A 26,343-nucleotide genomic window follows, 5' to 3' on the forward strand; every position below is an offset into this window, starting at 1 on the left:
AAAAAGGAAAGGAAAGGAAAGGAAAGGAAAGGAAAGGAAAGGAAAGGAAAGGAAAGGAAAGGAAAGGAAAGGAAAGGAAAGGAAAGGAAAGGAAAGGAAAGGAAAGGAAAGGAAAGGAAAGGAAAGGAAAGGAAAAAGGAAAGAAAGCTGAGGGCCAGCCAAATGGTTCAAGCACAGAATTCTACCAAACTTTCCAAGAAGAGTTAATGCCAATACTTCTCAAATTTTTCCACAAAATAGAAAAAGAAGGAACGATGTCCAATTTGTTTCATGAGGCTATAATTATCCTGACACCCAAAACCACATAATGGCTCAATAAAGAAAGAAAATTACATGCCAATTTCATTATGAACATAGATGCAAAAATATTCAATAAAATACTTGCAAACCAAATCCACAAACACATTAAGTAGCCTTCATGTCAGAGTTGCATGGATGGTTCATCATACCTAAACCAATAAATGTAATCCACCATATAAATGAACTGAAAGACAAAAAACACATAATCATCTCATTAGATGCAGAAATACAAAAACCAACACCCTTCATGATCCTGAAGAGATTAGGAACACAAGGGACCTACCTAAACATAATAAAACAACTTACAACAAGCTTATAACCAACATAAATTTAAAAGGAAAGAAATTGAAAGCAATTCTACTAAAATCAGGAACAAGACAAGATTGTCTATATTCTCTCCATAACTATTTAATATAGTACTTGAATTTTAAGCTAGAACAACAAGACAAATTAAGGAGATCAAGGTAATACAAATTCGAAAGAAAGACGTGAAAATATAATTATTTACAGATGACATGATTGTATAGATAAGTGATACTAAAATTTCCACTGGGAAACATCTACAGCTGATAAACACCTCTGGCAAAGTGGCTAGATATAAAATTAACTTACAAAAGTAAGTAGCCTCTCATTTCATGCAAATTGAAATTGGACTAAGAAAGAAATCAGTGAAACAACACCTTTCACAATAGCCTCCAATAATAGAAAATATCTTAGGATATTAACTAAGCAGGGAAACTTTGAATAGTGAGCATATGAATTTAAAGAATGCTCTGCTGAGCATTGATGAAACAGATACTGCTGATAAAATTACCCATGGCCTGAGGTCAGTATTTCTATTTTGGTCAAACTTCAAGAATAGCATATATAGCTTGATCATGTTACCCCTTTTTGTCCTGGGAATACTTTTATTCCTGTCCATCATGTTAAACCTTGTCTTTAACAACATCAAGATGTTGGCAGCCAAGGTACATGGCTTGAAACTGAAAATGGACCCCCAGACAGAGTTATTAAATTAACAGGCTGGCAAGTCAAGGACTGGTAAGATTCTGCACAGAGCCTTACCAGCCTAAGACAGAAATGCATTGCTTTTGATAATGCATATTCCATGACCAGTAAGGAAGTCATTCTTGTCAGAATGACAAGACAGGCTCAGTCTTGTTTATGAAATAAAAAAGCGGGAGAGGTGGAGAGCTTTGGGGGCTGCTTGATGTGGGCCAAGGACAAGGAAATGGGCTGCTTGGCAGGAATATGACATTGGCCAAGAACAAGAAAGTAAGCTTCAGGCAGGAATCAGACATTAGGCTAGAACAAAAAAGTAATTTCAGGCAGGAATCTAAATTTTAGGCTAGAACAAGGAAGTAGGCTTCAGATATGAAAAGGACTTTGGGCTAGGACAAGGAAGTAGGCTCAGATATTTTGGTCATCTTGATAAGCCCTTAGAAACAGTGATCATGGTAGTGTTCACAGAACTTTGTTTATTGCCTTGCTTGTTCTTTGACTATTTATGTTTATTGCCTTGCTTGTTTCTTGACTATTTGCATCTATTGTATTGCTAGTTCCTCAACCTAGAACTGACCTTAATACTTGCATGTAATTTAAATGGTATAAAAGAAAAAAGGAGGAGGGGGGATGGGATAAGGAGTTTCTAGGGAGGGGAAATGGGGAAAGGGGATGTCATCTGAAATGTAAATAAATAAAATATCCAATAAAAATAAATAAATAATTATGTAAATAAATAAGAAAAAAGAAAAATATAAAATATTTAAAAATTTCCCATGCTCATGGATCAGTAGGATAAAATTAACATAGTAAAAATAGCCATCCTACCAAAAGCAGATTTAATGCAATACCCATCAAAATGTCAACACAATTCTTTATAGATTTTGAAAGGACAGTTTTCAATTTTGTGTGAAAATGCAAAAGGAAAAAAAACAGGATAGTTTAAACAAGCTTGTATAATAAAAGGACTTCTGACTGTATCATCATCACCATTTTCAAGTTGTACTACAGAGCTACAGTAATTTTTAAAAACATGATATTGGCACAAAAACAGACATGTTGATCAATGGAATCAAATTAAAGACCCAGATGTATATCTACATACCCACAAACACCTGATATTTTTTATAAAGAATCCAGAGATACACACTGGAACAAAGGAAGCATCTTCAGCAAATAGTGCTGCCCAAACTGGATAGATGCTTGGAGAAGAATCCAAACATTTATATTTGGTGTTGACAAATCTCAACTCCAAATGGATTGAAGACGTCAATGTAAGACCAAATACACTGAACCTAACAGAGAATTTGGGAGGAATACCCTCAAAATCATTGGCATAGCAAAAGACTTCTAACAGAACTCCATTATCACAAGCACTAATAAATGAGACCTCATGAAATTGAGAAGCTTCTACATGACAAGGGACACCATCATTCAGACAAAGTGGTAGCCTCAAGAATGGGAAATATGTTTTACTAATCTGATAGAGGGCTAGCATCCAAAATATATAAAGAATTCAGAAAACTAGATTATCAGTAAACCAAATAACCCTATGAAAAACTAGGGTACCGATCTAAACAGAAAATTCTCAAAAAAGGAAACCCAAATGACTGAGAAACACTTCAAGAAATGTTCAACATTCTTAGCCATCAGAGAAATGCAAATCAAAACAACTATGAGATTTCATCTTCTATCTGTCAGAATGGATAAGATCAATAATATAAGTGACAGTTCATGCTGGTAAGGATGTTGAGTAAAGAGAACACTCATCCATTGCTGGTGGGAGTACACACTTATACAGCTGCCATGAAAATCAGTGTGGCATTTCCTCAGGAAGATGGTAGCACATGTACCTCTAGACCCAGCTATACCACTCTTGAGCATATACCCAAATGATGCTCCAATCTACCACAAGGACACTTACTCATTTATCTGTGTTCATAGCAGCTTTATTCATAATAGTCAGAAACCGGAAACAACCTAGATGTCCCTCAACTGAATAATGGATAAAGAATATGTAGTACATTTACACAATAGAGTATTACTCCACCGTTAAAACTAGAAACTAGAACTAGGAAAAAAATCATCCCAAGCAAGATATTTCATATCTGGAAAGAGGAATATGGTATACATTCCTATATATAAAGAAACTAGATGGGAAATGTTAGATCTTTGAGAAGTTTGGCTTCTCAGAACATAGCCATTTATTGATGCCTAATTTAGACATATGAATAATGCACACACTTAATGAGGTATATATTTTTGGAATGTTTACAAAGATAGATAATAAATTAAGACAAAAGGAAAATAGTTAAAAATCGAAGATGCGAAAACATCTTATTTTTACCTTCTTAATCTCAATTTAATACACTGAGAACAAAAATAATCTTTAATTACTTATTGATTTTTTTTGAGACAGCTTCGTCTTCATATGGGTCCTGAATAACTGGAGCAGGGGCCTATCCCAAAAGCTGTTGCCTATACATGGGATATGTTCTTCTAGTTGGGCTGCCTTGTCTGGCCTCAGTGGGAGAGAAAGTGCCTAGCCTCGAAGACACTTGAAGTGTCAGAATGGGGGGATACTCAGGGGCCCCTCACCCTCTCAGAGGAGAAGAGGAGGGGGAAGGGGAAAAGATTGTCGAGGGGGTGACCAAGATGGGGCAGTGAGCAGGATGTAAAGTGAATAAGTTAAATTAAATTAAAATAAGTTAAAATTTAAAAGGAGAATAAGAATAGACGGTAGGAATGTGGGAGAACATGGGTACAATGGAAGAGTAAGGAGATCTCACTCAGGAATTTGGATAATGATGCTTCTCACCAATTGAGAATCAAAAATTATACATTATTTTCATATAATTTTGTATTAAAATTGGCACATAATTACCAATAATTACTTTCTCCTTTCCTAACCAAAAACCTGTAATTTTTTAGGAATCTCATAAAAATACCATTTACAGGAAAAGGACATGTCCTGACCCCCTCATGTAACCTTAGTGGCTCTTTATCTGATTGTAATGTCATCCAAGGATCCTCTAGAACTATCCTATAATCTCATTTATTAAAAGGAGAATAATGTTTCTTAAGCCTTTGAGATGTAGCTTGAGAGCTACCACATATATGTGCCTATGCTTAGACACTTATGGGTGACCCTCCCTAGAGAATCCCATACCCCACATTTGGGTATAACTTAGTCTCACTTACTCCTAACTCCTGTGTTTAAAACCTATGTTAAAATAGCTTTTAATAAATTGAAAAACTCACCCCCATATTGTTCTCAGTGTGCCTTACTCATTCCCAGAATGACTTCCTTTCTATTTTTAATAAATCCCACCTCTGCTTTATTCTGGCTCATACTGGAACTCTTCTGCCTTGAGCCCAAGGATTTTGTATTCCCTGAGTTGAGTTCGCTGGAAGACTAAGGAAGCTCCTCAAACCATTCAACATGAAGAGTGGGGCCGTACCTCCATCCCTGCTGCTGACAGGACCACAGCACTACACCTCACGATCCCCATATTCTGCCCTTTCCTGGGACTTCCAACACTACTACTCCAGCACTCTTCCAGTTTTTTTCTTCTGCATACTATCATTACCCTGCTTCAAGCCAGAAATGGAGTCCTACTTTGCATGATGTCAGTATCCATGGAAAAATAAATTCAAGGTATCCATCATTTAACACTTTATCCATGATCTACAAAGCCTTAGGCTCCGCTTACACTGCCTACCACCATCTGCCGCACACATAAACTCTTGTCATATTCCGCCTTCATCTATCTAACAATATTGCCCTCTAGAATCTCTCTCCAAGAACTACCACAGAGAGGGAGGAACACCAGCTAATGGAGCCTATCTTCCAAATAAACCATGGACATCTCTGAGATGGGCAAAGCCACCCACATTTTAGACTGCCAAACCTACATCCTGAATTCCCAAAACAAAACCTCTCAAAAAATGATAAATCATTGCATGAATGAGTGTTCAAGGTAAAACTTCCTAGTACATATGGACTGAACAAAGGGCTTCAAATAACCACTGCCAACTATTGCCACAGAATGACCACCTCTTATCCTAATACTCATAAGGACATTAATATTGGCTCAAATATACTTTTTTCTATATTGAGTATCTTTGTGGTCCAATATGAGCATATAATTTGATTTATGTTGGAACTTAACATAACATTACAGAAAATAGTTGTTCTCTATTAGTGCATATTAATTGTACAAAGAAATGGGTTTCATGATAACATTGTTAGAGATCTAGCCAGGCACTGGCAGGCTTAGACAACACTGAAGATGGTTCTGCCCTAACAGCTTTGGACCTCATTTCTGTTTCCTTGGTAACCCATCAGTTTTAAGAGAAAGAGGCATCACAATTTAAAATACCAGATAAAAGAAAGGAGAACAGAAGTATCAGGACTTTGTTGAATCCCCATAAAATAAACTATTCTCAATCACAATCTTTCTCTTTCCCTCCCTTCTTCCCTTCCTCTTCTACCCCCTCCTTTGTCCTCCCCTTTTAAAACTACCCCATCCACACAGTTGCTTACACTGCTAATCCTGCTCAGTTTCCCAAGCTGTAAATTAAAAAAAAAAAAAGCATAAAGGATGCCTTTCAACTCTTCTCTCTTTCTCTGTTTAGGCTAATAGCCAACCCTGAGGACGTTTGAATTGACACTCTAGACATTCCCAGCCTTTCTCTAAATATCACCCTCTCCCCATTAAGCTGTTTACAAAGCGGGGCCTAACTGCTTTCTTGTAGCCTAACTTATAAGATACAGCCTTCTCTCTTCCTCTTATCCATACCTGTCTTCTCACTAGCTGCCAAGATTTACAACTTGCCTGCCTTGTGGTTTTCTCTCAAACTCTAATAAAATTATTCTTCCTTCTAAGTATATTTTTAGACTCTTTTATCCATGAAACTAAGAATCTGCAAAAGAGAACACTCATTCCCTGAAACAACATCTGCATGCATACATATAATATACTTTGGTCATATCCCCTTCTACATCCCTAATATCCCACCCCTTTACTTCCATGTCTAGGAAATAATTTTTATTCTTAATAAAGTTTAAGACAATAGTCTATTTAGATTTAAGCACTCCGATATCTAAGGTTTTCCACTTCTAAAATTAAATCACTTAATTAGACTACTAGAAAGAGATGTTGACAATAATTCTTCAGAATATATGTAATGCTTTTCTAATCTTCTATTCTAATCAGCCAGCAGGGCTGAAACCTTCAAAGATGTAAATAATCACCTCCTCAGATCTATTACTCTGGATAAAAATCAAAGCTGTGGAAACGCAGACCAAGAGTGTACAGGCACACCCTCAGCCTTTGGTTTCTCTGGCTTCCCAAGACAGGAGCAAATAGCTCTGGTTTTTATCTATCCATTAAGCTTTTAAGAAATAAATAATATCACTTCAAAATTCAATATCCTGTAGAGCTGTCTCCAGATGCTGCACATTTCAAGTCATTATGATCACAGCTTCTTAAAGTGAAGGCATCCATGCTGCACATGTGTGCCATGCATGCTCATGACACACACGAATGAACACACACACACACACACACACTTCTAGCCCAGCTACAGAGACTCTCAACACAACCACTACTGAAACAATCGTGAATTATGTAATCAGGGACCTTGCATTTAATGTAGGAATGGAAGTACAACCAATAAATAAGTCAACAAAAAAGATGGCTATGGGCTGGAGAGATGGCTCAGAGGTTAAGAACACTGACTGCTCATTCAGAGGTCCTGAGTTCAATTCCCAACAACCACATGATGGCTCACAACCATCTGTAATGGGCTCTGATGCCCTCTCCCAGTGTGTCTGACATCTACAGTGCACTCATAAATAAAATAAATCCTTTTTTTTTAAAAGATGGCTATGCACTGTTGCAAGAGCAGTTAGTGAAGGCAACTGGCATCTCTGGCAAAACAATTGTTTTGCCATTTGAACACACACTAGAACAATGATGGGTTCCCTACCTTATTCCAGGGATTTATATTTTTTAAAAAAAAGTCTACTTTGCTGAAAGTATTGATGAACACTGACTCTTGGTTCTTGTTTTTGGTTGTGTAAACGGATACTATGTTCAACAATAGTCTTACTGGCATTTGCCCACAAATGCAAAGGTGGTCCACATATAAGCATTCTGTGATTATGAGTTTGAAACTTTGCATAGAATCCCATCCTTACCTCCATAGTTTAAATGCTTTTGAAAGTCCTCCTAATAATAAGTGCCTGCCTTAGTGGCACACAAGAACCTACCTCTAGCTGAGAAGCTACTGACAGTTCATGGCTGTTAGGGGAAAGAGAGTCGGTTTTCTTGCTCCAGTGGATGGCCACGCCCACACAGATATGGACAGCACTAATTAGGCTCAGTAGGTTATGTTTTTAAGGGGGAAAAGAAAAAAAGAAAACACATAAAGTAAGTAGGAGGTTGCAGTGAGGTCCTAGGAGGAGTTGGAAGGGGAAGAGTGGGAGTTAAGTATGATCGAAATACAGAATGGGGGGTAAGTATGATCAAAATACATGTGTACATGAATAAAATCCTCAAAGGAAAAAATGCTCCTTTTTTTAACAGAAGCACCTATCTTGTTTACAGCTGTTTATAAATATGAATTAGCACTATATCATTTTTAAAAAGCACTTTCTGTCAGGTGTTGTGCTAAATGCCTTCAATCCCAGCATTCAGCCAGCATAGGCTCACTATGTAACCATGAGTTCTAGGTCTATATTGCGGGTTCCAGAGTAGCCATGGTTACATAGTGAGACTGTCTCAAAACAAACAAAAAAGAAAGAAAGAAAAGAAGAAAAACCAGTTTTTAAATTAATTTAAATAATGCAACTATTTGCAAAAAAATGTAAAGGGGGCTAGAGAGTTCATTGTGTGTAAATAATCAACGTTTCCCTCCCTACCTTTTAGCTCCCTGAATTATTCTAAGGTTATTTGTAAAACCTAAAATTCTGTACAACAAGAAAGCCTTTCATCATGCCATGTATGCTGTTCCACATCTGTGCTGCACATAAAGAACTGAAGCATTAAAGAAACCAAATGAGAACTGAGTGCTTAAATAATACTAAATTGCTGATCCGAGAATTGCAATGTTTTATGTGACAAAATGAGTCCTTATTTGTGACTCCAGGTCATTGTAACACTGGGTCTGCAAAATACTACCTGCTTTATGCAAGCTCAATTACGGGTTGGAGGCAGAGGCGCTTTCTTAGTTAGCAAGTAATATGCTGTCATTTTCAGCCACCGCACAGACCCAATTGTCAATCACAGCTTCTGCCTTGGTAATTCTGCTTTACTGTGAAGAATAAAACAGGAGGGGGAAAATGTGTTCTATTTCCACAGCTTCTGTCCACCTAGAAATTGGGAGGAGCTGGAGAGCTGTAATAAAATATTAGGCTGCTTATCATACTGACCTAGAAACCAAACCAGTGCTTTACAGCAAGGAATGACAACCATGATGAGAAAGTAAGTTACTCTACCCAGCTAGCAAGAACAGGTAGAAAATAATCTCCACTGCATGGAATCTGAGGGCTAAAATAAGGGCTAATTATGCACAAGTCACCAGGTTCATCTTAGAAAAAGAACCAATTCTTTTCTTTTGCTGTCTAACATGCCCAGGCGGGGTAGCCCAAGTACTGACAATGACATTTCTTTTAAAATGAAAGAAAACACTGCCATCAGGAATGTCTGTATCCCCGAGAAAGTTACAAGTACACATTCATTGATCAAGCCAGATTTCCTCCCTAAGCAAACTCATTTCCCTATGAAGAAGCAAGGGAGGAAGAAGCCTGCAGGAGCCTTGGCAATGATGCTGAGAAGGGAAAGTATCCCTTTGGACACAAGAAGTTAGGAGAAAGAACTCAGTAACAAAGGCAGTCAACAGATAGGATAGGAGATATATAAGCCATAGTACCAGCCCAGCCTGGTTACAATGGGAGTACAAGACACCGGCTACTGCTATCTTCCTCTAGGTTCCCCACATGCTGAGCAAGGGTACAACCTAGTGCAGCTGCAACCTGCATTAGAGTTCTCTCATTTACTGTGAGGAAGAATGGGGGAGAGTAGCTCCTGGATTCAAAAGGCTCAGACCAGGGAATGTGGAGTCCAATTGCTTTAAAGCTCTACTATACCATTTAGAGCAAAGCCCTCAATTTCTTCATTTTCTCATTAAAAAAAATTATGTAGAGATACTATGAGGAATTAAGTTAAAAATTATAAAATTCCCAAAATAAGGTTTAACACACTGTCTTAACTTAAAATATTTCTTTATATTTATATAAATATATTTATTATTTTATATATACTTTAAATGTGATATATACATATATTATATGCATATTAACTACATTCTCTTAAAATAGCACGAAAGTAATGGTATCCCACAGAAATTCTACTTGTACTGTATTCTGAATTTGCTTCTTTATGCACAGTATCAATACTATCCTCTTCTTGAAGTAGTGCGATGGAGCTCTGAGCCCATGAGAGAAATACCTGGTTCCCTACAGTGCACTAGGTGGCTGAGGTGGGGTTTGTAGCATATTAGGTGAGTTCAATTCATCTGACGGGTTTATCAACATCTGTATTAAAAATTAATGCTTGATTTAATGCTAAATCCTTAAATTTTTTTAAAGTGAAAACTTTTAAAATGCTGACACAAGTAGAAAGAGACTCTGGGACACCAACCCAATCACAAAACCTTCAACCCACAACCTGTCCTGCTTGCAAGATGCACTGGGGCAATGGTGACTCAGAGCTTGTACATGTGGCCAACCAACAACTGGTCTAACTTAAAGCCCAAGCTATGAGAGGGAGCCCACGTGTGACACTACCTAGAGGGCCAGGATACAGAAGCTGGATACCTTGGCCAAACAAAACTGACTTGAAATAAAACAAGTCAGTGAAATGATTTCTGATATTATTCTCTATTCATAGATTGGTGCCTAGACCAAATATTATTGGAGAGGCTTCCTCCAGCAGCTGATGGGAGCAGATGCAGAGACCCACAGCCAAACACAGGGAACCCGAGGAAGAAGAGGAGGAAGGGTTGTAGGAGCCAGAGGGGTTGAGGACACCATGAGAACAAGGGACACAGAACTAAGCCGGTCTCACAGAGACTGATGTGGCAATCATGGAGCCTATATGGGTGTGCACCAGGTGTGGTTGTTTAGCTTGGAGATTCTGGGGGAATCCTAACAGTGGGAGAAGGTAAGGTGTCTGACTCTTTTGCCTGCTCTTCAAAGCCTTTTCTTCCTACTGGGTTGCCTTGTCCAGCCTTGATATGAGTCTTACAGCATCCTGTTATGCCATGTTTGGTTGATAACCCTGGGAGGCCTGCTCCTTTCTGAAGGGGAACAGGGGAGTGGTAGATATGCAGAAGAGAGAAGGTAGTGAACTTGGGGAAGGAGAGGGAGTAGAAAGTGGAATCTGAGTATACTGTATAAGAGAAGATTACATGGAATAAAAGAGTCCCTGGCCCTGTCTAGGCCCCTCACCTGAGGTAAAATTGGAGTTCTGTCCTTCCTTCTGATCCCAGAGCACCTCATGGACTTCCAGCAGGAGTACTGTTGCTTGCTCTAGAAGATGTTCCTCATTATCCTACTTTCTCTATACCCGATTCACATCTGTCACCCTTGACATAATCTCAGTTTGTCCTGCTAGTGTTTCAGCTTAAGAGGCACAGCAGCAGCACAGATGTGCTAATAGCATCCAGCAAGCAAGCAGACACCCAGCCTGGTTGCCACTGGTTACAACATTTACTTTGCTTTAAAGAGAGATGTAAGACGGAACTAAACAAGGAGCAGCAGTTACATTTCATCCAGAGGCCAAGCAGCTTCTTATGTACCACTTCTGCCCATCATCCACATGGGTCACATATAACTGTTAGAGAGGAAAGCCAAGATGTTTGTAGGTCTTGTTAAAAACAAACAAACAAACAAACAAACAAAACCACAGCTTTTTTTCTTGCCACTCTCACACAAGACAACTGGCACACTCCCTGACCCAGGGCAGCCTTGTACAAAAACCAACAGACACCAACCCCTACAAATACCTTAACTCTACTGTTTGGTATGTTATGAGATGGTATTCATGCATTATAAACTGGCCTTGAATTCAGTATGCAGTCAAAGTTGACCCTGAACTTCTGACCCTTCTGCCTCTGAATCTCAAGTGCTAGGTATAGGCATTCATACATCCACAGGGTTGTTTTAGACAGTGTTGGATATCAGACAGTGTAATCTATCAAGTAGGTAGATCATCAGCCCCAACTCCACGGTTTTCAAAAAACCCAGGTGATCAAAGCCACCCTCAGGCAGGCTCAAATCATCCCAAGCCTTCACTCATGAATCTCACTCCACTTTTTTAACAGAATGGAGCTCAGGTCTCTAAAGAGCAATTGTAGGCCCCCACAATCATGCCTTATCTTGTATACCTGATCACCATATGTCTAACTCTGGCCATAACAGCATGCCTTGTCCTTTGGTTAAGCAGACACAGTTATGCTCCATTTAGAATGTCACTTGTTGAGGGGCAGAAATGTTTTATTTCCTCTTTCGATTATCCAACAATCGAGCATATTTGCTTAAATACAAAAACTGAGAAGCAAAATATCAATTCCACAGAAGGATGAGGAGGAAGACACTTAGTGTCTTAAAGGTGATCTTAAAGCTACTATCTCTTCTTAAAACAGTTCTGGAAATGAACTCAAGAGTTCACACATGCTAGACATACTTTCTACCACTAAGATACAACCTTAGTCTCATAAAACTAAAATTAATACTAATAACATCTTCTGGATAGCACTCCTGTAGTCATGTTTGTAAGTGGGGCCTTTGTCCCTATACAACAAATAATCAAAAGCTTGAGAGGGAGATGGCTCATCAGATTTGGAAAGAAACAGGCTTGACTAAAATCTAAAACTTCTATTCTACAAAAGATACTGTTAATGAAATGACATAATAAGCCATAGGCAAGGAGAAAATAGATAAAGCATGTTTATCAGATAAAGAATTGGTGCCTCTAAATACAGACCTAATAAGAAGGCTAAAATAGATAAAAGTAGACAAACATATAAGAGACAGGATGATAAATAAGCAATAGAAAGAAGTTCAATGTCATTTGTTCATAAGGAAATGCAAATCAGAACAATAAGATACAACTTCACACAAGCATGAGTAAACTTCCTTAAAAAAGCAAACATTGTGAAAATGTAGAGTGAGGGACTAGAGAGATGACTCAACAGCTAAGAGCACTGACTGCTCTTCCAGAGGAACTGAGTGCAATTCTCAGCATCCACATGGAGGCTCACAACTGTCTGTAATGGGATCCGATGCCTTCTTCCGGTGTGTGTCTGAAGACTGCTGCAGGGTACTCATATTCATAAAAAATAAATAAATAAAATGTATTTTAAAAAAAGAAACTATAGAGTAGTACATCTTCTGTACTACTGCTGGAAACACAAATATTCACACCCTTAAAAACACAGTTGCTAGGGGTTGGTAAAATTAAGCATACACTTCCCAACTAGAAACAGAAAACACAAACACGTGCCCACACAAAGAAATTTAGGTGAGTGTTCACTGCAGCTTTATTTATGATACCCCAAAAGTAAAAACAACAAAAATGTTCAACAAATGGTCAACGTGTAAGTAAACTGTGAAACATCCATACAAAGGAATACAACTCACAAACAAAAAGGGGATAAATTCCTGATGAGCATTATGCTAAATCAAAGAAGTCAGGCACAGAATATTACCACATACATTATTTATTCCCCAAAAAACCAAATGCACAGAGATAGAGAAGAAAGCAGAAGTTGTCAAGAATTCAGGTAGTAAGCACGTTCAGCAACAGTACATGAAGATGTGGAGAGATTGGAAAGTCTCTATAGCCTGGTGGTGGTGGTTGTTACACAAGTAACCAAGTGGATATTTAAAAGGAGTGAATTTCATTCTATGTAAATTACACATTTATAAGCATCTTTTTAAAGGGCTAGTAAATAGCTCAGATGGTAAGATATTTGCCTCTTTTAATATCCTGAACCCAAATGGTGAAAGGAGATAAAGAAGATGACCCACTCTCAAAAGTTGTCTTATAACTTTCATAATAAGTACTGTGATACATGTGCCCACACATATACATATATAAACACACACAAGTACAAAGACACAGAGAGAATAATTACATAAATATAAATTTTTTAAAAAATACATTAAAATAAGTAAACAGTAAATATTTGTTGGATAAATCAATGAACTGGGAACTTGGTAGTTAAAGAACTTAAAGAAAACAGTGTAGCTGGGAAAGCCACTAAATACCTAAAACTTTAAATAAAAGTAGGAAAATAATGTGTATTATATTGCAACATAATTTTGATTCCATCAGAAGCATTTGGTGTGTTTATAATGTTAGCATTTATAATGTTACAACACAGACTTAAATGCATGTTCCTCTTTAGTATTTCACGTATGCAACATAACAGAATAGGATTCTGAGAAATTGTTTTACTCTGTAATTTCAAACCTTAAAAACATGATTATTAACATTTTAATATAATAGTAGATCTCTGAATATAATTTCTAATTTATTAAATTTATAGATTCTTTCTGTTGATGATATTTGGTTTAACTTTGATCAAATATTGATTTTTAATGTTGCCATTCAGCATCTAGCTAACATAGTTATTCAGTGACCAAACTATTAACCTCTTCACATTCTAGGTCATACTTGGCAAGCCTCTTCTAAACCACTTTCAAAATATATGTGAGTTCAGCCTTCCCTGTTTTCAAAGACTGGTGCTCAACCCAGCACTGGTAACATTTACAGTAAAAACCCAAATCCATTTGCAGGAGTTTGGTTTCTTGCCTTTCCCCTTTACATTCTTTATTGTTCTGTGGTGCTAGGGATGGAACCTAGGGCTTTCCACATGCTATATCACTGAGCTGCAGCCCCAGATCAACTTCTAAAAAAATTCAGAATAGTCAAACTGTTTAAAGAGATTGTGGATAGGTTGGAGATATTGATGAGTTGATAGACCTTGTGTGTTGCAGCACACTTAGCATGTGTGGGTTTGATACTCAGCACCGAACAAAGCAGATGTGGTGGCATGCACCTGCAATTCTAGAAGTAGAGGCCAAAGAATAAGAAACTTAAGGTCCTCTTCAGCTGCAGAGCAAGTTCAAGGCCAGCCAGGGACATATGAGACCCTGTCTCTGCCAACAAATAAAGGATAATAGATGAGAAAACTCATTTACAAATATCAAAATTATATCATCAAAAATAAAATAATCCAATGTAAAAGTAAATAAAACATAAATGGAACAAAAATATAAAATAGCTATGAACACACTTAAGAAATGTACAAAACTTAAGAAAATTCAAGAATAGAGCAAAAGAAGGCATGGGAGAGAAAATATGATGAGAATCAACTCCTTAGATGAAAGAGGACACCACCAAAACAGCTTAAATGAAAAAAACACTCCAGGGTCTATAAGAGATGGAGGTTAGCACATATGCTTCTATTTGTTTTCATTTATGAAAAGCAAAATAAAGAAAACACTAGAATAACAAATCAATGACAGTGTCAAGAAGAAATGGAAAGAAGTAGGCATGTCTCTTTGAAATTTCTTTTTACATGATAATCATATGAATATATTACCTATTTTTAAAATAATCTTTTTTTAGAGCATACTGGTATATGCCAGGGGTATACACCTCGGGAGTCTAAAGCAGAAGATCACTTAAGCCCAAGAACACAGAGCTAGCCTGGACAACAAAGTAAGGATCCCAATTCAAAAGAACAATATTGCAATAAAGACTCAGGGAAGGCCACAACAGGCAAGAATAAACAATATATTATTTAGGACCACCCACATGTTATAAACTTATAATGACTATTTCAACATTGTCAAATTGCTTTTTTGTTGTTGAGCTTTCTGCTAATACAATTAGGATGTAGGCTGATTTGAAAGCCTTGGTTTCCATGGTTACATTCCGAGTACCAGAGCTTTCAGATGCCTCATCTTTATGGAGTAGGGTAACTTGCCACAAGGCTTTTCTCAAGGTCTTCTTTTCCTTCCTTGGCTTTAAACCTCCCCTTGGCTCTGAGCTCTGTCTGTGCCCTGTTGCCCATCTCTCTTCTGCAGCCACTTGTGCTGTATTACTTGATGCCTCCATGCTGCTACTGTTCTTCCCAAGGATTAAGACTTGTTCTTGGAAGCTGTCAGTGCTTGGCTGGGAGAGATACCTGAGGAGATTTTGACAGTGTTTGCTGTTCTCCTACTCCTGCAGGCACATAGTGCAAACCTTCATTAAGCACCTAGTGGGCAAGTCTCCACCACTGTGCCAATCCTCAGCCTTGTCTAATTTTTCTTTCCTTTGCTTTTTGCTGTTGTTTTTTTTGGTTTGGTTTGGTTTTTTTTTTCTTTTTTTTTTTTTTTTTTTTTTTTTTGCTTTTCAAGACAGGGGTCTCTCTGGAACTCTCTCTGTAGACCAGGCTGTCCTCAAACTTAGAGATGAAACTCTACCTGCCTCTGCCTCCCAAGTACTGAGATTAAAGGTGTTCTGCCCTTCATTAAGAGCACCTAGTAGGGGTCAGTGAGGTGCTAGAGAGATGGCTCAGAGGTTAAGAGTACTGGCTGCTCTTCCAGAGGTCCTGAGTTCAATTCCCAGCACCCAAGTGGCAGTTCACAACTGTCTATAACTCCAGTTCCAAGGGATCTGGTGGCTTCACAGTCATACATGCAGGCGAGACACCAATGCACATAAAATAAAAGTAAATGTTTTTTTTTTTTAAAAAAGCCAGCACCTGGTGGAGATCCTAGAGGAAAAGCTTGCAAGAAGGTGAGAATCTATCCACTCCCATTCTCTGGCAAGTCCTTAAAATCTTGCTTTATCCACTAAGGTTCACACAGCTTTCAGCAGTTTCTGTCCTAGTTAAGCAAATGCTGATGTCTCTCACTCAATTTGGGCTTATTTGCTCTGAAATCTGTTTTTGCTTGGATTCTAAAAACTCTTTAATTTGCTACTTGTTCAGCAGCTTCTAATTGTAATGATGTGAGCTCTCCATACCAACATCTCTCTGAGCCACCAGATTTCTGTGCATTAATTTTTCAAATACACACACACACACACACACACACACACACACACACATATATATATATATATATAACTTGCATATATGACAAATAGTGTATGACTGAGCTACATCCACAGCCTCTCATTAAGGTTTTCTTGGTGTTTCCCCATAAGGGCTGGATAGTTGCAATATTGAAAGAGCAAACTATACAAAATAACAATTCACTGAATGCTCTGCTATTCAAACAAACACTGAAAATTTGAAAAGCCCAATAGTATTAATAGCTAATAAAGGATTCTGGTACGTTTTGGTTGCAGTTAAAGACAGTGCTTATTTTTATTAATTGCTATGTTGCTGCAATACACAAAAGTCGTGATTTCCACTTGGCATCTGAGGAGGGCCAGGAGGGCCAAAATAATCCAAACCTGTACCTTAACATCTTGAAGTTGCATCGCTGGCCCATCCAGGTCCTCTATAACAATAGGGGAGTCTGAGAACAACAGGGACTAAGCTGCCCTCCCCTGGATTGTCTCTCACAGAAACCTAGCTATAATCAGGAAATCTTCTAGCAGTATCTGAACTGCAGAAATGAGAGTTACATCACTATAAAGGCAAATAACAATAATTCAAAGAGAATAGTATCTTCCCCATGCAATCTCTCTGACTGAGCTCATCCAGTCTTGAAGGTACCAGGTTATCACTGTTAGCACGACAGAAAGCCAGTGTAATAGAAATGGCTATCATAAACATGAAATTACAATGTTAGTTACACTATAAAAGGTCTCTCCTTCTGTTCTGTCTACCAACACATTCTCTCCCTAAATATAAGATTGATAGGTAAGTTTACACAATAGCTCAGGTAAGGATTTTTGTTTGTTTCTGTGGTACTGGGAATCCAACCCAGAGCCTTGAATACATGGTGAATGGCCTATGACTGAGATACATCCCCAGCCCCTCACGTGAGTTTTCTTTCATTCATGGAGTCAACATTTCAAATCCAAACAACTGTTTGTTATAATTACCTCACCCCACCTTTTAGAGAAACTTGTATAATAGCTGCAGCCAGTGCCTCAGTGCCCAACTTCCTTTCTCTCAAGGTTGCTAATAGGGATAATTCTTCTTGACCTGGCTGCCACTTATAGTCATTCCATCATAATTGTTCTTGACCTGATCACACAATTTTTTCCTTTCTTCTGGACATATCCATACATTGGTTATATAGCACAACAGCCCAAGCTCTCAACAGTGGACTTTTATGCCAGCCTTGAGCTTAAGGACCCCAGCCAATTTTCTGCCTTTTCTTGCTCAGTTACACATTGCAAGGAGAAGTGTCAAGGAGACTCCTGACAACTACATTTTAAGGTCTCCTTCCAAGTGGCTGCCACTTATAGTCATTCCATGAGAGCCATGAGGAAGACACTAGAAGATAGTAGTATATCTTTACATCCTCTCTGTCCAGTCTCTGTCCCTCTCCCTGTCATCCTCCAACTCCTTTTTGCTCTCATGTTCTCATAGCTGAAGTTCTCACAACACAGCCCTCTCCCCAGGTCCCATGCCTTCCTAGTTATCTCTCCTAGTGCTCCAGTTCCTCACACAAGAACTCGTCCCTGAGTTCTGGATAAACACAATTAACCAGTTCTGGTGTCAATCTCTTGGTTGTTTCAGCAGTCTGCCTATCATCACCATTCTGCCAGGGTTTTAGCTAATGACTACCCACAGCTTTACTCTGCAATAGATAAAAATCACCACACTATTACCACCTTGTCTGTCTCTCTTCTGTGCCATCATAAACAATCTGCACAGCACTACCACTGAAAACAGACAATTCTCTCATTCATACTACTGAAGACAATCATCATTCTGGCTAGTTCATAGCCTATTCTCTGAATGAAAGCCATCTTTTCTTTCTCTAGTTTTCTCAGAGCAAAAAGACACAGCCATAGCCAACAGAGTCCCAGAGTAGAAAAAGACACTCTGTGATAATCTCGTTTTAAGTGTGTCTGTCTGTACATAATCATATCTAACCACATAAACACACATACACCAAGTCCACAGATCAAGAAAAATAAATATCAAGTGACAGAATGTACCTGTACAGGGTTTCAAAACTGAGAGATCAAAATTCCTCTGTAAAACAAAAGCATCCACTTCCAGAGAAGATAGAAAATGGAACTGGATTTATCCTTTTTTATACAAACTATATGAAATTGTGGTTTTCAAGACAGTAACCATCCGGCAATGGGTACCAAATGGTCCCTGGGAGATGAGGCAAGCACTGTGATGACACAGCCTCCTGCACTGAGAGAGTCTGTAGGCCACAGGACAGAGAGGATGTAAGTGAAGCCTGGCAGCTCCCCAAGACACCCAAGAGCATGGATACAAAACCACCTAAATTTCACAGGACAGAGGATGCGAAACATAACCCAGTGACACAAGGACAGAATTCTGGAAATCCACAGAGAGGCTCTCCTTCAGGTATTGAAGGCAGGTTTGCATACTCATATGAGAGGGAAGAGCAAAACAAATTAAAGGGAACAATATCTAGCACCCACAGAGCCAGCAAAAGTCCCTATCCTTACTGAACAAATATAAGCAATGCTTAATTCACAGGATACTGCACAACAAATCAACATGCTCCAGCAGTGAAGGTAATCAGCCTGTGACTGAGGACTGTTCCACACCCATCGAATAAGTCAGAAGGAATCAAATCATTTCCAAGCAAATTCACTGCATCTAGGGATAAAGTCAGAATGACTTATAGAAGGCAAAAATGTCTACTATCGAACAAAGTAAAATTCATAAAGATTTCTGGGCATGTAAAAAGGCAGGAAGATAAAACCTACAAAAATAATCAAGTTAAAACTGACCTCTGCTAGAAGTAAGCAGAGGAAGGTAAAAACTAAGATACCCATATATTCAAAAACGTAAGTAGAGATTTTAAAAAGATCTAAATGGAACTTCAGACTATAAGAACAAGAATGTTTAAGGATTAATATACAGGATAACACTCATGACAAATCAAGTTACAGAAAAACATTAACTGGAGGTAAAAGCAATAGACACTGTCCAAAAATGAAACACACAGAGACAGGCAAGGTGGCATATATCTATGATTCTAGCACTTGGGAGGCTTAGGCAGGAATATCCCAACTGTGAGCCCAGTCTGAGCTCCATATTTAGACACTGTGTTGAAATGCACAGATAAACAAGTCAAAGCTCAAGCCAATGGACTACTCAACTCATTCTATAAAGCTAATGGTACCTACACATCAAAGCAGACCATATCACTCATGAGCACAAATACAAAACTTCTAGCCCAAAGTTTAACAAACCATTCCAATAATGTATTAAAAGAGTGATATATAATAACCAAGAGGGATTTATACTAGAAATCCAGAGTTTGCTATTCAAAAAATATATACTATTATTTACAAACATCTCAACATACACACAAGGAGCACTTGAAAACATCTCATGGCCACTCCTAAGAACTCTTAGCAGAGTAGAAATAGAAAAGTGTTTCCTCTATCTAGTAAATATACAGCTAACATTAATAGTTCAAGAAAAGTGAGAAATGCCTTTTACCACACCAAATCTAACACAGTCTAATACTATAATACTAAGCTCTACCTGGAACACTTAGGCTAAAAGATGTTCTCATTAATCCCAGCACTTGGGTGGCAGAGGCAGACAGATATGTATGACTTTGAGGCCAGCCTGGTCTACATAGTGATTTCTAGGCTAGACATGGCTGGATAGTGATACTTTTGTCTCAAAAAAGACAACAAATAATATCCCACAGATTAGAAAGAGAGAATTAAAACTATAATTACTCATATATATGACATGATTGAATATATATAAAATCTGATGGAATAATCAAAAAGCTACTAAAATAAAACTACGAGTTTAGCAGTTAATTGTACAGGATACAAGATTCAGATGCAAAAAATATATTGTAGTTCTGTATATTTGCAACAAAGGACTGGACATTAAAATTACAAAAACAATAGCAATTATAATGGTACCACAAACCTAAAATCCTGAAGGATACAGCTTATAAAATTTGTAAAGACCTATACGTTTAAAACTAGAAAACCATGCCAAGTAAATGTGAGCTGTGTCCCACAGACTCATTCTCCTCAAATTAAGTACCAATTGAATATGTCAATCAAAACCCCAGAGACATTTTACAGTGAGAAATAAAGCCGACTCTAAAATTCACACAGAAAGGTAAAAGAACTGGAACAGCCCAATCAATCTTACAAATGAAGACTAAAGGCTCAGACTACTCAGTTAGAAGGCCCATTATAAAAGAGCAGTAGGAAAAATGTGGTTCAGTCAAAGACAGATACACAGATAAGAAGACTACAAGGGAAAACCCGGAGGCAGAGATACACAAATATAGGAAAGTGGTTCCGATAACACTTGCAAATGTAACTCAATAGAAACAATATATTTTCAACAAAATTACTAAAACAACTGAGTATTCCTATACAAAAAAAAAAATGAATCTCAAGCAAAGTGTCATACCATCTGTCAAACTTAACTGAAAGCGAGCTGTAGATCTAGATGCAAAGGTATCAAACAGTTAGATGAAAATAAGAAAGACAACCTTTTAAACCCACAGCTAGTCAACTAGAGATTTGTGGACAAACAGGTAATGTTAGCAAGTCCATCACAATGTAAACGTTTAGTTCTACACAGAGACCTGGTTAAGCTGGGTGTGGTGGTACTAGATGAGCTGCACAGCTGCTCCAGAAAACAGTTCTGCAGTTTTCATGTGAACTGAAACCAACAATTAATCTACCACCCAGCAACTTCATTCTTCATAATTTACTATTAAGAACAAAAAAATTACATTCATTCATACAAAAATTAATACAGTAGCCCTATTCTTAACCCTCCAAACTGGAAATAATCCTGTATCCTTCAACTGTGGATTGATCATCACATAAAATTTCATATGACACTAAATGTTCATTGATCAGAGAACAACACAAAAGAGTGATTCCCAATAGCATTGCACTAACTGAAAATGTTAATCCTAAAACATTACATACTATTTGGTTCCATTTACATAACGTACATGAGAACACAAAACTGAAGTAATGGACAGCACACTAGTGACTTTCTGAGAAAGCCCATAGTACAATAGTTTCCTTGCAGTGTGTATGTGTGTGTGTGTGTGTGTGTGTGTGTGTGTGTGTGAATTTCACATGTGAGAGGTTATCAGAAGAATCCAAAAGAAAGCTGGAGTTACAGGTATCAGATATGGGTGCTAGAACCCAAACTCAGGTCCATTGGAAGATCAGCAAAGGCTCTAAATCACTGAACCACTTCTCCAGCTTAGAATGATGGTTGCTTAAAGAGTGATGGAACTAGCCTTGATCTTTATTACATTTGTAGTTACACATATCTACATATATGTCAAAAACAGCACCTACAGAATGGGAAAAATCTTCACGAACTCCACATCTGAGAGAGGGCTAATTTCCAAAATATATAAAGAACTCAAGAAAATAGAGATTTAAAAAAAACAGTCCAGTTTTAAAATGAGGCACAGATATAAACAGGGGATTCTCAAGAGAGGATTTCAAATGGCCAAGAAGCACTTACTATAAAGAAATGTTCAACATCCTTAGCCATCAGGGAAATGAAAATCAAAATGACTCTGAGATTCTGTCTTATACCAATCAGAATGGCTAAGATCAAAAGCTCAAATGATAGCACATGCTGGTAAGTATATGGGGCAAGAGCACTTCTTCATTGCTGGTAGGAGTGCAAACTCGTACAACCACTTTGAAAATCAATGACTGTTTCCCAGAAAGCTGGAAATTAATCTACCTCAAGAACCAACTATTCTACTTCTGGGCATATACACAAAGGATGCTCCAACCTATCACAAAGACACTTGCTGAACTATGTTCATAGCAGCTTTATTCATAATAGCTAGAGACTGGAAACAACATAGATATCCCTCAACTGTAGAATGGATGAAGAAAATGTGGTACATTTATACAATGATGTATTACTCAGCTGTTAAAAATAATGACATGAATTTTGCAGGCAAATGGGTGGAACTAGAGAAAAATCATCCTGAATGAGGTAATCCAGACTCCAAAAGACGAATGTGATATGTATTCACTTACAAGTAGATATTAGCTGTAAAGTAAAGGATAACCATGCTACAATCTACAGATTCAGAGAAGCTAAGTAATAAGGAGGGCTCAAGGAGGGTCACATGAAATCTCCCTGGGAAGGAGAAATAGAATAGACATTGAGGGTGGAGGGGGCAGGAACAGGACAAATCAGGTGGAGGAGAAGATGAAGGAAGAGAGTCCCGAGAGAGACCACTGGAATTGGAGGGCATCTCTGGGACAAGCTAGAAACCTAGGGCAACACAAACTCCCAGAAATCTATGGGGGTGACCCTAGCTAAGACTACTAGCTATACTGGATCAAGAGATGACCTTGGGAATGAGAAACACTTCTGGCAATACAGTAAAGCAGAATTTGTCAGAATCTGTGAAAGCACAGAGCTATCATGTTAGGCTTGGGTTGCATACTTTTGTACTCCACGTGAGAAAGTAATGCAGGTTTTCTATCTCCTGCTGAACCCAGTTGTAATGTTCATATCAAGCTCTTAGAGTTCCTCAAATTGCAATGTGAAACATGAGGTGTTTGGGAGAATATAAAGCCTGAAGCTGCCATCTCCTATAACCAGACAAGAGTTCCAGTGGAGGAATTGGGATACCAATCCAGCGACAAAACCTTTGACCTACAATTTGTCCTGCCTACAAGATGTGCTGTGGTAAAGATGGCACAGAAATTGTGGGTATGGCCAACCAGTGGCTGGTCCAGCTTGAGACCCGTGCCATGAGAAGGAGCCCACCCCTGACACTGCCTGGAGGGCCAGACCCAGAAGATGAATAGGCCAGAGACCCACAATAAAACCAAACACAAATAGCAGAAAAAAGACAATAAAATGATTCCTAATGGTATTCTGCTATACTCATAGATTGGTGCCTAGCATAATTGTCATCAGAGAGGCTTCATTCAGCAACTGATGGGAGCAGATGGAGAAACCCACAGCCAAACATTAGGCAGAGCTCAGGGAATCCTTCTGGTAAGGGGGAGGGAAAACTGTAGGAGGCAGAGGGGTCAAGGACACCACAAGAATATGGCCCACAGAATCAACTAACTAGAACTCATGGGGCCTCACAGAGATTGAACTGACAATCAGGGAGCCTACCTAGGTCTGACCTAGGCCCTCAGCATACATGGTACAGTTGTGTAGCTTGGTCTTCTTGTGGAACTCCAAATAGTGGGAGCAGGGGCTGTCTTGATTCTTTTCCGTACGGGACCCTTTCCTCCTTCTGGGTTGCCTTGTCCAGCCTTAATATTAAGGGAAGTGCTTAGACTTATTTTAACTTGTTATGCTATGTTTTGTTGATATCCCGGGGGGAGGGGGCTGCCATTTTCTAAAGAGAAATAGAGGAATAGATGAGGGTGCAAAAAGGAGGTACGGGGCAGAGAAGAGGAGAAGAGGAGGGAGGGGAGCAACTGCATTTGGGATGTAAAATAATACTTTTTAAAAACTGTATGTCAGCCGGCCGGTGGTGGCGCATGCCTTTAATCCCAGCACTTGGGAGGCAGAGGCAGGCGGATTTCTGAGTTCGAGGCCAGCCTGGTCTACAGAGTGAGTTCCAGGACAGCCAGGGCTACACAGAGAAACCCTGTCTCGACAAACCAAAAAAAAAAAAAAACTATATGTCAAAGTAAAAGTTCATTTTTGGTATGAACACTTTCAATATAAAATTAAAAACTAAAAAATAGTAACAAGTAAAAGGAATGTAGGTAGAAAACTAAGAAAACAACACAGATACAAAAATCTAACAACAGTCAGCTGACATCACCTTCGTCTACAGGAAAGAAGTTCACACAACAGTCCTGATGTTGCTACTCCTAAAAAGGAGTACTTTAAATGAGCAATCCTTGCAGTAGTTCCTGGGACTCCTCTGTGAACTGTTTTCTATGCTTCTAGTTGATAGACAAGGTGAGTTTGTGTGCCTGAAACAATAAACTCTGCTATACGGTCCTAGCAAGGTTGTTTTTCACAAATGTCATTTATAAGTAAACACTTGTTTTCCATCTGAGCGCTAGAAATTTCAGAGAGAGGGCTCAATGGTAGGGCACCTGCCTAGCACGTGCAAGATCCTGAATTAGACCTCCCATCCTGCAGGGATCGATGGAGCCTACCTAAACAGAAACAAAGTATGCATGTTGCCAGAGAATGAAGGTTGTTCTGTTTGGCTATAGTAACAAACTCTCAACTCTCCTATGAAAGAACTTGAGAAGCTCATGTCAAAGAATCTAGTCATTGTGGCTTTTTCCTTTGCTGGTCTGTCTGTGTCTCCTTTCACTGTGATAAGTCACAGCCATGAGTGAAACTGTCGGAATTCTAAACCATTTCACTTAATATTCAGGTAGTAGTCAGATGCCTAAAACAGGTACCAAATGTAAGTTGTCCTTAAAATCTGAAGCCCTTCCTCAAGCTTTTATCTGCTTTTTATTTTCCCACAGAACTCCAAGAAGTGCCATATGTATCTGCATCAGCACCACAAAACACCTCATGTTTCACATTTCAATTCAAGGAACACTAAGAGCTTGATACGAACATTACAACTGGGTTCAGCAGGAGATAGAAAACCTGCATTACTTTCTCACATGGAGTACAAAAGTATGCGACCCAAGCCTAACATGATAGCTCTGTGCTTTCACAGATTCTGACAAATTCTGCTTTACTGTATTGCCAGAAGTGTTTCTCATTCCCAAGGTCATCTCTTGATCCAATATGGTTGCTGGAGCTCAAGCAGTTACATTCATATTCCAAGAGCCAGAGAGACAGCATGTGTCCGATATGAATAATTTATACAATCCATCCACCTTCTACTTTGCCTTCTACTTCTAGCCAGAACTTACTCACATGTCTGTACCTAGTGGCAAAAGCACTTTTCACTACACAGCAACATAGTGAGCTGAAAGGTCAAGATTCTACTAAGAAACCACAATCAATATTGAGAGGTGACTGCAATCTCTGCTGTATCTAGTTAATTCTATTTTTAATACAAAGTAATCTGGAGTCAGTCCTTTCGATAACCCAGAACAAAATGAGAAAAATGTAGCTTTACATAAAATGTGTTTTAGGAGTAAAACTGGAGAAGCAAAATTGGAGAAAATGTATTGGGTATAAACCTAAACTTATACCACCACTAGAAGTTTCTTACTTTCCAGGTACTCAGCAAAAACGTGATAGGAGCCAACAGTAAACAATAGACTGACCACAGGACATTAACTATTTTAGTAACATGTTAAAGAGGTTAACAAAATGCAAGGCTTAACACTGTTCTTCTTTGGAGATTTTGATGTCTCTGAAAATACAGAAAACCTTCATTTTTAAAAATAGGATGTGGTTAAGAAGCAAGAGCAGCCTGGGTGTGGTGGTTTACACCTCAAATCCCAGCACTCTGGTGGCAGAGATGGGCAGATTTCTGTGAGTTCCAGTTGCTGTAAGACAGCAACTCATACTCCCAGTATAAGATCCTGATGTTTGTCTCCAGAAGACGTTACTTAGTGTGTGTGTGTGTGTGTGTGTGTGTGTGTGTGTGTGTGTGTACTCGTGTGTATCTGTTTGGGGAAACTATTCAAATGAATGGCTCAGGTGCTCATTTCCCCCACTCATAGTAGAGAACCAGCATGCATTGCTGGACAACAAAACCTGTAAAATGGATGAAAAACTCATAGCTAGTTGGAATGGGTAGTGTGGCCTATTCAAAGAGAAAAACGACAGAAATCATCTGAAGAGGCCAAGATCCTGAATATATTATACAGAAATTTTAAGTATTGAATATAATTGAAAAGTTTAAAGGAAGCTATG

Source organism: Grammomys surdaster, unplaced genomic scaffold, assembly GCF_004785775.1.
Source record: "Grammomys surdaster isolate TR1022 unplaced genomic scaffold, NIH_TR_1.0 265, whole genome shotgun sequence".
Classification (NCBI taxonomy): domain Eukaryota; kingdom Metazoa; phylum Chordata; class Mammalia; order Rodentia; family Muridae; genus Grammomys; species Grammomys surdaster.